Below are 13134 nucleotides of genomic sequence, written 5' to 3'. Positions count from 1 at the left end.
CCTGGGGAGAGACGGCTCAACCTCTCTCTAACTCCTGTTTATAAAGCTGAACCATATGAAATTGTTGTTTCTGTAGATCAAAAATGGTCAAATATTGACAATTTTACGCGGTTCAACCTAATGTATTCTCTTCCGCTGACTCGGTGCTGACTTGGCACTCCCTTGATCTCCCTTGTCATTATTAGAGTTTAAGTGAGCTGGTTTCTTTCTTTCTTGGCTTTATTCCTGCCTCCCACCCCCACCCCGACAAATGTGAGCCCATTAGAGCAGGAACAGTACTGTCTTATCTCTGCTCTATCCCTAGCTCCTAGACTATTGCATGGTACATGGTAGGTGCTCAATATTTGCTTAAGAATGAATAAGTGCTTTGCCCCAGGGATGGGCATTAGACCGATTTTCTCTAGTTGTGGAATTGGATAAGTCTCTCCAGGTCTCGCTTATCTCAGCTCCAAAAGCCAAGTTGTAAGGTACACTAGGTCAGTGGTCCCAAAACCTGGCTGCTCACCAGAGTTGCCTTTGGAGAGAGTTAAAAATACAGATTTCAAGGCCCACTCCAGACCAATGGAATCACCAATGGAATCATAATCTGGCAAGGGCTCCAAAATCTCTAGGTATCTTTGCCTCCCATGAGGACTTTCAGGCAGCTGCTGAAACAGCTGTCAACTTGCACTTGGGAACCTCCAGACTCCATGAAGCCACAGGGAAAGGAAGTCATCTGTCTTGTCCACTGCTAGGCTCCTGGTTCATGGCACAATGCCTAGCATGTGGCAATCAGCAATGAACAGTTGTTGAATGCATGTGGGAGGCTTTCCCATTTTTGAGGGGCATCTTAAACTCCTGAGGCCCATTGGGTTAGCTGAAGAGTTTTCTAGGGTCCCCCTGGGCTCCCAAACTCGTGTCACTATTTGGATGTGTCACTGGGTAATTTAACCTCTCTGAGCCTCAGATTTTTCTGTAAAATGAGGGCGTTGGATTAATGACCACTAAGGTCCTATCAGACTTGATCTTTCTTTCCATGATGACTCCACTAATTACTAACTGTATGACTTTGGGCAAGTGGCTTACCTTTTGTAAAAGTATCTGCAGCCCTATTCTCTCACCCCTTGCCACTGGATTGTAAGCTCCGTGAGAACAGAGACCTTGCCTGTCCCATTGCATCTATCTGTAATACTTAGTGCTTGGCAGACAGTAGTCACTCAATAAATCATTCTTTGGATGAATGGTAGAGACATTCTAAAATATGCAATGTGAGGGACTTCCCTGGTGGCGCAGCGGTTAAGACTCTGTGCTCCCAATGCAGGGGGCCTGGGTTTGATACCTGGTCAGGGAAATAGATCCCACATTGCATGACATAACTAAGAGTTCTTATGCCACTACTAAGGAGTCCATGAGCCACAACTAAGGAGCCCATGTGCCACAACTAAGGAGCCCGCCTCCTTAGTTGCGCCTGCTGCAACTAAGACCCTGTGCAACCACATAAATAAATAAGTAAATATTTTTTAAAAAATGCAATGTGGGAATTCCGTGGTTAGGACTCCGTGCTTTCACTGCCGAGGGCCCAGGTTCAATCCCTTGTTGGAGAACTAAGATCCCGCAAGCTGCGCAGCATGGCCAAAATAAATAAATAAAAATGTAAAAAGCACTGAGGAGGTAGAAGCTATCTTAGTTAATCAAAAATTGCATAAATCAATCTGAACTGAATACACTGCTAGTGGGAGTATGAAGTCATACAACCACTTTTCTTTCCTTTTTTTTGAGTAACAAATTTATTAAGATATAATTCACATACCATAAAATTAATCCTTTTAAAGTACATGATTGAGTGGTTTTTAGTATATTCACAGAATTGCACAGTCATCACCACTGTCTTAATTCCAGATCATTTCCTCATCCCCCCAAAACACCCCATGCCCATTAGCAATCACTTCTCATTCCCTCGTCCTTCCATCCTCTGGCAACTGCTAATCCGTTTTCTGTCTCTATGGATTTGCCTATTCTGGACACATCATATAAATGGAAACATACAATATTTGGCCTTTTGTGTCTGGCTTCTTTCACCTATCATACTGTTTTTTATTTTTTTGCGGTACGCGGGCCTCTCACTGCCGTGGCCCCTCCCGTTGCGGAGCACAGGCTCCGGACGCACAGGCTCAGCGGCCATGGCTCACGGGCCCAGCCGCTCTGCGGCATGTGGGATCTTCCCGGACCAGGGCACAAACCCGTGTCCCCTGCATCGGCAGGCGGACCCCCAACCACTGCGCCAACAGGGAAGCCCCCTATCATACTGTTTTTAAGTTTCATTTATGCTGTGGCATGGATTGGTGTTTCATTCTTTTTTATGGCAAATAATATTCCATTTTATTTATCAGTTTATAGACCTTTGGGTTGTCTCCACTTTTTCCTCTATTGTGAATAATGTTACTTTGAACGTTTGTGTACCAGGTTTTTTTTTGTTTTGTTTTGTTTTTGTGGTACGCGGGCCTTTCACTGCTGTGGCCTCTCCCGCTGCGGAGCACAGGCTCTGGACGCGCAGGCTCAGCGGCCATGGCTCACGGGCCCAGCCGCTCCGCGGCATGTGGGATCCTCCGGGACCGGGGCACGAACCCGCATCCCCTGCATCAGCAGGCGGACTCCCAACCACCGTGCCACCAGGGAAGCCCTACCAGGTTTGTTTAGTTTAGTTTAGTTTAGTTTTTGTTTTGGCTGCACCGTGTGACACGCAGGACCTTAGTTCGCTGACCAGGGATCGAACCCGGGCCACCTGCAGTGGAAGCACGGAGCCTTAACCACAGGACTGCCAGGGAAGAAGTCCCTGTGGACCAGTTTTTGTGTGGATATAAGTTTTCCATTCTCTCGGGTTTATACCTAGGCGTGGTCTTATGGTAGTTTGACATTTTGGGAACTGTCAAAACTGTCAAACTGTTTTCTGAAGTGGCTGTTCCATTTTCCAGTCCCATCAACAAGGTATGAAGGTTTCAATTTCTCTACATCCTCTCCAACATTTGTTATTATCTGTTTTTTTCATTTTAGTTATGCCAGTAGATGAGAAGTATTATCTCATTGTGGGTTTCATTTGTATTTCCCCAATGATGTTGAGTATCTCTTCATGTGCTTATTGGCCATTTGTATATATTCTTTGTCGGAATGTCATTCAAATCCTTTGTCAATTTTTTTTTCCCTAGGATTTTTTAAACTTTATATGGCACTATCTGGGTATGGAGGCTTGACTTCACTGAAGACAACTCAGTGCTCTCTGATAGTCTTTTCTTATAACAGGAGCTTTAATTTTTCACCTTCACAATATTTATTTTCCTATATCTTCCATACTGTACTCTTTGATGCAGCAGTTAGGAGTAAAACATTTTGCCTTCTCTTTGCTACTCATTAGCATGTTACAGCTTTGCAAACCAAATGCTTTACTCTTTCTTATTCTTCTTTCATAAACTTTAGCTCATTCTCAGCCTCCTCTATCTTCTTTGCTCATTTTCGAATTGAACTTTTGTCTTTTTATTGAGTTGTAAGAGTTCGTTACATATTCTGGATGCTAGTCCTATATCAGATATATGATTTGCAAATATTATTTCCCATTCTGTTACCAACACTATTGCCCCAGAATCATACCCCTGCCCCTCCCTCAAAAGGAAACCAATTGCTCTTAACTAATTTTCAGGTGGAAGCTGCAAAGAGAAAAACAAGAGCTGGTTAGAACCAACTAGACCCAAGGTGGCAGAAGATCTAACTTCCATTAGACCTAGAGCCACATTATACATTCATTTTAATACCTTAGCATGCTAAATGATACACCCACTTGCGCCATGACAGTTGACGGTTGTTGTGACAACAACCAGAAAAGCCCATACAAGGACTGAAAAGGAGAGTTGCATCAGTTCTGGGTCCAAACCACACTCCTGTTCTGGGATAAGTCATGAATATTCTTCCCACTCTTTCCAGTTCCCTCCCTTTTACCTATACATATGGTATAGGTCCTCCTATATATATGGTGTCTCTGCTGAATTGGGTTGAGAAGTTGATTTGCAAGTTAAGTTCCTTCTTTGGCCATTGAATTAGTTTTGTTATTGGTTGTGTGAGTCCTAGTGGAAAAAGAACCTCCCTCCCCAAGGGGTCTTGGCACAGGCTAGGACCCTGGAGAGGGTCCAGCTGACCAATTCGGTAACAATTCCATGGGATGCCTTTCTACTTTCTTGATGGTGTCCTTTGAAGCACAGAAGTATTAAATTTTGATGAAGTCCAATTTATCTATTTTTTTCAGTTGTTTATGCTTTTGTCTCTAAGAAACAATGGCCTTATCTGAAGTTACAAAAATTTACTCTTATGTTTTCTGCTAAGAATTTTAAAGCTTTAGCTTTCACATTTAGGTCTATAAGTCATTTTGACTTAATATTTTTATACGGTGTGAGGTCGAGCCACTTAAAAAAATATATTTCTATAGTGAAATACATATAGAAAAGCACACAAAATAAAAATGTATAGCTAGGGGCTTCCCTGGTGGTCCAGTGGTTAAGAATCCACCTTCTAATGCAGGGGAGTATGGGTTCGATCCCTGGTTGGGGAACTAAGATCCCACATGCCGCGGGGCAACTGAGCCTCTGCTCCGCAACTACTGAGCTCACGTGCCACAACTAGAGAGAAGCCTGCATGCCGCAATGAAGATCCTGTATGCCACAACTAAGACCTGATGCAGCCAAATAAATAAATAAATAAATATTTTTAAAAAATGTATAGCTAAGCTAAACAGATTATCATAAGGAAAACACCCTGTAACAACACCTATGTCAGAAAATAAAACTATTAGCATTCAGCAGGTCCCCTGGTTCCACTTCCCAATCAACATCTCTCCCTCCCCATGAAGTATCTGCTACCGTTTAAGGTAACCCCTTGGTTTGCTTTCCTTAGTTTTACTACCTAAACATGCATCCTTAACAATATATCTTCACTTCACTGTTTTTTTTTTTAATTAATTAATTAATTTAGTTTTGGCTGTGTTGGGTCTTTGTTGCTGCCCACGGGCTTTCTCTAGTTGTGGAGAGCGGGGGCTACTCTTTGGTGCAGTGCGCAGGCTTCTCATTGTGGTGGCTTCTCTTGTTGCGGAGCACTGTCTCTAGGCACACAGGCTTTGGTAGTTGTGGCTCACGAGCTCAGTAGTTGTGGCTCATGGGCTCTAGCAGGCTCAGTAGTTGTGGCACACAGGCTTAGTTGCTCCGCGGCATGTGGGATCTTCCCAGACCAGGGCTCAAACCCATGTCCCCTGCATTGGCAGGCAGATTCTTAACCACTGCGCCACCAGGGAAGTCCACTTCACTGGTTTTTGAAGCTCATATCAATGGAATTGTACCATCTCTGACTTCTTTTATTCAACATTACTTTTTTGACATTCATTTAGGTTTTGCAGGTAGCTGTAGCTCATTAATATTTATTGTTGTACAGCATTACTTTGCATGAACTGACCATGATATTGTGTTTTTGATGGTCATTTGAACTGTTTACAGTTTGGGGCTTTTATAAATAGTGCTTCTATGGACATTCTTTTCCTTGTCTCTTCGTACACTGTGCATGCACATCTATTTGGTGTATACTTTGGAGTAAAATTGTTGGGATTGTATATTTCACTTTAGGAGAAAATGACAAACTGTTTTCCAAAGTGATTATATTGGTTTACGCTCTCACCAGCTGTAAATAAGTTCTTGTTCCACACTCTCACCAACACTTTTTATCATCAGTCTGTTTGATTGTAGCCATCCTGGAGGGTATGTAGTGGTATCTCGTTGTGGTTTTAATTTGCTTTTCCCCGATGATGAATGAAGTTGATAAGTTTATCGGTCATTTGTGTATTTCTTTTATGGAGTGCCTATTCTAGTCTTTTGCCCATTACAAAATTTTGGGTTTTCTTTTTCTTTGTAATTTTTAAATTCCTAGAAATGTAATTTTGGGTTTTCTTTTTCTTTGTAATTTCTAAATTCCTAGAAATGTAATTTGCAGCAACATGGATGAACTTGGATGGTGTTATGTTAAGTGAAATAAGTCAAACAGAGAAAGACAAATACTGTCTATATCACTTATATGTGGAATCTAAAAAATACAGCAAACTAGTGAATATAATAAAAAAGAAGCAGACTCACAGATAGAACAAACTAGTGGTTGTCAGTGGGGAGAGGGGAGGAGGGATTAAAAGGTACAAACTATCAGGTATAAAATAAGCTACAAGAATATATTGTATAACATGAGAAATATAGCCAACATTTTATAATAACTACAAACGGGGTATAACCTTTAAAAATTGTGAATCACTATATTGTACACCTGTAACTTATATAGTATTGTACATCAACTATACTTCAATTAAACAATGCAAAAAAATTAATTTTCTTTTTCTTTAATATCTAATTTCTAGGAATTTAAAAATATATTCTGAATGTGAGTCCTTTTTCAGTAATACATATCACAAATATCTTCTTGCATTCTGTGGCTTATTGTTTCAATCTCTTTTTTTGTTGTTGTTTTAACCATTTTTAAAAATTCAAGTATAATTAATTTAAAATGTGTTAGTTTCAAGTACATAGCAAAACAATTCAGTTTCAAATATATATATATATATTCTTTTTCAGATTCTTTCCATTATAGGTTATTACAAGATATTGATAGGTCCTTCAAGTAGGACCTTGTTATTTATCTATTTTATTTTATTTTATTTTAAATTAATTAATAATTAATATTTTATTTTTGGCTGTGTCGGGTCTTCATTGCTGCACTTGGGCTTTCTCTAGTTGCGGCGAGTGGGGGCCACTCTTCGTTGAGGTGTGCAGACTTCTCACTGAGGTGGCTTCTCTTGTTGCAGAGCATGGGCACGTGGGCTTCAGTAGTTGTGGCTTGCAGGCTCTAGAGCACAGGCTCAGTAGTTGTGGCGCACAGGCTTAGTTGCTCTGCGGCATGTGGGATCTTCCTGGACCGGGGATCAAACCTATGTCCTCAGGTGGATTCTTGACCACTGCACCACCAGGGAAGTCCCTATCTATTTTATATATAATAGTGTGTATATGTTAATCCCAAACTTCTAATTTACCTCCCCCCTACCCTTCGCCCTGCTATCCCCTTTGATAACCATAGTTTTTTTCAATGTTTTAATGTTGTCGTTTTGATGAACAGAAAATTTTATTTATAATATAGTCTAACATATTATCCTTTTTCTTTATGATTAGAGCTTTTATGCCCAGTATAAGAAGTTTATCCCTGTCCTAAGGTCATATAGGTATCCTTTTATATATTATCTTCTTAGAGATTTTATTATTTGCCTTTTACATTTACATCTACAGTCCACCTGGATCTTTGTGTATGGTATGGGTAGGGGTTAAGTTTAATTTTCAAAAATAATGATATCCAGTCATCCCAGCACAACTTATTGCAAACACCTTCCTTTCCAAATTGCCCTTAGGTGCCTATGTTATCAAAGTCATGTGTTCGTTAACCTTTGGTGTATGTCTGAGCTTTTTATTCTATTTCAACGATCTCTTTGTTTCTTCTTACATTTCCATATAAGTTTGACAAACAACTTGTGAAGTTCTACTGGGATGGAAGGATTTTGATTGAGATGGCACTAAATCTATAGATCAGTTTAGGGAGACTTTACAACTTCACAGTATTAGTTGTACCAGCCCATAAACATGGTATATTCCTCCATTTATTAAGATCACCTTTGATTTCTCTCAAAAATGTTTTAAAGTTCTCTGTGTAGAGAGTTTATACATCTTTCATTGAATTTGTTCTTAGATATTAGACATTTTATAGTTTTTATATTATTTTAAATGGTATTTTAAATTTCGTTTCTAATTCTTTTTGTTTTTTTGATATATTAAAAACAATTGATTTTTTGTTGGACATTAACCTTATTTCCAGCTATTTTGCCAAAGTTGCTTATTAATTGTAATTTGTCTGTATTAAAACATGTCCTGTGAAAATAATGATGGTTTTATATCTTCCTTTCCAAAACATACATACATATATATATATATATATATATATATATATATATTTGAGGGATAAACAGTTTTTACTGGACTCAGGTCAGGAGTCTATGAGTCTTGAGGATCTCTCTTTGTTGGTTTTGTTCCCCAAGTTCTTCTTGGCCCATTTGAGCTACTTCTTCTTCATGTAGTGAATCTTGGCCTCATCCTACCTCTTCTTTTCCAAATTCATAAGTCAGGTGCCCCAGGGATGCAAACCTATGTGTGGGCTTAAGACATGCATTTGAACAGAAATGATCATATGCTTTTTTTGGTCAGACACCTTGAGGTGCTCTAGAGTAGCCTGGTCATACTCGATCTTGTGGGGCAGCAGGCCTTGCACAGTCACCCAGAAGTGGAAAGGACCATTGCACGGGTTGGTGTCTATGTGCTTGTAGGTCAAGGCCTGCTACCTCCATTTAATTTTGTAGGAGTTTGCAAGAAATGTTGATGTCCTCATAATACATGACCACCACTTTCTGGCCGAGCAGTACTCGCCTGGCCACTCTGGCCTCCAGGTAGCCCTGGAGATGGTTTCAACCATTGATTAGCATGACCTGTCCCTCTGACAACTTTGGCAGCTGCCTCAGAAAATTAATCCCTATATTTTAAAATTATTTTTCTTGTCTCGTTGCACTGGCTGGAACCCTTGTGCAATGTTGAAAAGGAGTGGTGAGGATAGACATCCTTGTTTCCAATCTTAGGGTAAAAGCTTTCAACATTTCACCATTACAAAAGATGTTTCCTGTAGGATTTTTAGGAATATTCTTTATCAAATTAAAGAAGTCCCCTTCTCTGTATAGTTTGTTAAGAAATTGTCTTCATGAATGCTTACAGAATTTTGTTCCATTCTTTCTCTTACTCAAAATGATTGAATGATTTTTCTCTTTTATTCTATTAATATGGTGAATTACATTTGTTGATTTTTATATATCAAATCATCCAACTTGTTTGTGATCTACTCCTTGCTATATCCTGTTGAATTCGTTTTGCTAATATTTAAGATTTTTTTTTAACAGACTTTATTTATTTATTTTTTTTTTTGCGGTACGCGGGCCTCTCACTGTTGTGGCCTCTCCCGTTGCGGAGCACAGGCTCCGGACGCGCAGGCTCAGCAGCCATGGCTCACGGGCCTAGCCTCTCTGCGGCATGTGGGATCCTCCTGGACCGGGGCACGAACCCGTGTTCCCTGCATCGGCAGGTGGACTCTCAACCACTGCGCCACCAGGGAAGCGCCCAACAGACTTTATTTTTTGGAGCAGTTTTAGGTTCATAGCAAAATTGAGAGGGAGGTACAGAGATTTCCCATAGACTCCCTGTCCCCACACATGCATAGCTTTGCCCCTTATCAACATCTTCCACCAGAGTGACCCAATTGTTAAAACTGGTGAACCTCCATTGACACATCATTATCACCCAGAACTCATAGCTTACATTAGGGTTCACTGTAGGTGCTGTACATTCTATTGGTTTGGACAAATTTATCATGACACGTTTTCGCCATTATAGATCATAGAGTAGTTTTACCGCCCTGAGAATCCTCTGCTCTGCCTGTTCATCTTCCTGTCTCCACTAACCTCTGGCAACCACTGATCTTTTTACCATCCCCATTGTTTTGCCTTTTCCAGAATGTCGTATAGTTGGCATCGTACAGTATCTAGCCTTTTTAGATTGGCTTCTTTCACTTAGTAATGTGCATTTAAGGTTCCTCCATGTTTTTTCATGCTTTATAGCTCATTTCCTTTTAGTGCTGAATAATATTCCATTGGAATAATATTTCATTTTGTGGATGTACCACAGTTTATTTACACATTCACCTACTGAAGGACATCTTGGTTGCTTCCAAGTTTTGGATAAAGATGCTGTGAGCATCTATGTGCAGGTTTTTGTGTGGACATAAATTTTCAACTCCTTTGGGTAAATACCTAGGAGCTCGATTGCTGAATCACTTGTTAAGAGTATGTTTAGTTTTGTAAGAAGCCATAAACTGTCTTCTAAGATAGCTGTACCATTTTGCATTCCCACCAGCAACGGATGAGAGTTCTTGTTGTTCTACGTCCTTGCCAGCATTTGGTATTGTCAGAGTTTTGGATTTTTGAGTCCTGTTTGTTTATTCAGTCAACATTCATATACCTACATATTTTTCCTTTTTATTCTTCATCCATTTATGCCCCTCTGAGCTTACACTGGGGAATCATTTTCCTTTTACTTGAATAACACCCTTTAATATGGGTTGACTGCTTAAAATTTCTCACATTTCTTTTTCTTTCTTTTTCTCCCCTTCCCTGCCCCCCTCCCCTGCCGAGTATCTTTGTTTCTTTCATTCTTTTTTTTTTATTTTAATTTTTTGGCTGTGTTGGGTCTTCATTGCTGCATGCGGGCTTTCTCTAGTTGTGGCAAGTGGGGGTTACTCTTCGTTCCGGTGCGCAGGCTTCTCATTGCGGTGGCTTCTCTTGTTGCGGCACGTGGGCTGTAGGGCGCATGGGCTTCAGTAGTAGTGGCTTGCAGGCTCTAGAGCGCAGGCTCAGTAGTTGTGGCGCACAGGCTTAGTTGCTCCGCGGCATGTGGGATCTTCCCGGCCCAGGGCTTGAACCCGTGTCCCCTGCATTGGCAGGCGGATTCTTAACCACTGCGCAGCTAGCGAAGTCCTATTTCTTTCATTCTTGACACTATTTTTTGGCCTTAGGAGTGTGCTTTGCCCACAAGTGGGAAAAGCTTGAAGTGTTAGGGAGTTAACAACCCAGGAGCAATCCTCAACTATTGAGAGATGGAATTAATGGATAAATACCTCCAGTTTCCTCCCCACTCAGTGGGCTACTTCTAAGATATGTCCTACACAGTCTCTCAGATGATCCCCAGTGGGATTGAATTCCAGTTGTCCACACTGGTAAAACATTCATCAGCCCATCTTTTATAGGAGTTTCTCCATTTGCTGTCTCATTTCTCCATTTCCATAAAATGCTTCCTGTAATCACTTCCTAAATAAACTATTTATAGCCAAATCCTTGTCTCAAGGTATGTTTTGGGGGAAACCATATCTAAGACATGGCTTATTTCAGAGGTGCAGTCCTTTAGGGCTCCACACAAAGTAAGAGGAGCTCATTAGCACTCACCACTGCATTGGGGAACCTTGGACATTAATCCCTGTTGTCTTAGCTCTGAGTGTTTGTCAGAAGAACTGCTCAGCTTCTTGGCTTCTCACTGGGTCTTTCTGTAATTGGCATTCATCCCAGGGGGATAAGTGGCTCCAAACACAGGACTCACTTCCTTGGGTCTTATTCATCCCTTGGCTCCTAGTTTGGTAATTCATCATTATTTTGTTAACTCTCTTGTGCCTTTAAGCGGATTTAAAGAAATATTTTTGGTTAACTTTTCAGTTGTTCTCAAAGGGAGAATTAACCCAAATTGTTAGAAAAGAAGCCCACTCCAGCCTCCTTTTCTAGATTTGTATTGCACTTTAACTCTTCAAAAAGGTTCTACTTGAACCTTGCTTATTTCTATTCCCTATCTGTACTCCCTCCTCCCCCATCCATGTGATGGGCTTGCACAACTCTGTGCCTTTACTCTTGTTTTTCCCTGTTCAAAGTGTGACCCACCAAAGTGCAGGGAGATGAGAGTTCTCCTTAACATGCCAGCCTGGACGATGCCAAGATGGTTGTCAGTCAAAGACCAAGTGGGCAGTTTGAATGGGCTGCCTAGAGTGATGAGACCAGCCTTTGACCAGAACAGAAAGTCTCAGTGGGTAAATCAAGCTGGAAGCAGGGTGGAAGCACAATGAAAAGATGAAGAAAGACAGATGTGGAAGAAAGAGAAATGAAGCAAAGTATGGGCATGGAGGTTGGAGTTTGTCCAGGGGCACATCTAAAATGACTGTGTTTAAGTTAGATGTTCTATTTTCCCAGAACATTCTTGAAAGTTCAGCTTAAATGACTTCTTAATTCTCTTGTTTGGAACCACTTCCTCCTTTAACTTTCATAGCACTCTTACTGTATTTATCATATCACATTTTCCCATTGGCTTTGAATAGTCTGTTCCTTCTAAATTATTAAGTAGATGGCAGCTGTGGTATAGTGGAAAGAGCAATGGAATCAGAGTTAGATGACCTGGTTTTAAGTCTCAGCTTCAGCACTTACCTAAGGTGTTTGAGCCTCAGTGTCCTTGTCTATATAATGGGGATAATATTATTTACTCCATAGTGTGATTTGAGTATTAAAAGACATAAGCGTATAAAGTGGTATGTAGTCAAATGGTACATTTGTCAAGTGGCACATAGTGAGCAACTTGACAAATAAAAGCCTCCCTTTGCTGAGACTACTAAGTGTTATGAAGTGCTCTCCATGCTTGACATACATTATCTTATTTAGGCCTCATCAAAACCCTATGTAGAGCTATTACTATGGAATAGTTCACAAATGAGAAAAAAAGATGCTATGATAGGTTAAATGATTTAATCAAGGCCACATAGTTAAGTAGCAGAAACAGGGCACAAATTCAGGTCTGTCTGGCTCTAAAACTAGCAGTATCCATTGGTCTACCCTGCTTCCCAGTGGCTCCCACGGATTTCTAATAAATAGTGGCCTTGAAATCATTTTTTAGTCTAAAGTAATCTGGGCCATTTTGGAGCTAGTGACCTACAAATGTGTTCCATTATCTGTCTCAAGGGGTACCTACTCTATCCTGATTTATAAATAAATTTTCATATATTTTGTTCAAAAGAACTTCCTGAGCAAAAGTGTGTGTGTAATGCATTAACAGAAGAAAAGTGATACTGAAAATTAAGAATGTTTCACAGGACCCCTGATTTAACTGAACGTACTGGAGAAGAGGCTTCATGTTTTCACTTTTTTCTCTTGAAAGAGGTACTTGATTTTTTGAAGGTGCCATGGAAGCCTTTGAGAAGAAAGCTATGAACTGGTTCCCTAGAAAAAAGCAAATAGATCTATTCAAGAATTAGCCTTTATGATCCCACTGATCATAAGCTGAGGAACGAAACACCTTTGTAGAACAGATGTATCATCTTTTATTTAAAAGGAGTAAAAAATCATGAATCATTTAAATCAGGAAATTGGTGGAAATTTCCACTTTTTGTCTTTGTATGGGTATGTAATAGTGGTGGTGT

Source organism: Orcinus orca, chromosome 17, assembly GCF_937001465.1.
Source record: "Orcinus orca chromosome 17, mOrcOrc1.1, whole genome shotgun sequence".
In the NCBI taxonomy this organism is placed as follows: domain Eukaryota; kingdom Metazoa; phylum Chordata; class Mammalia; order Artiodactyla; family Delphinidae; genus Orcinus; species Orcinus orca.
The sequence above is the reverse complement of the archived record's forward strand: the minus strand, read 5'-3'. Positions refer to the sequence as shown.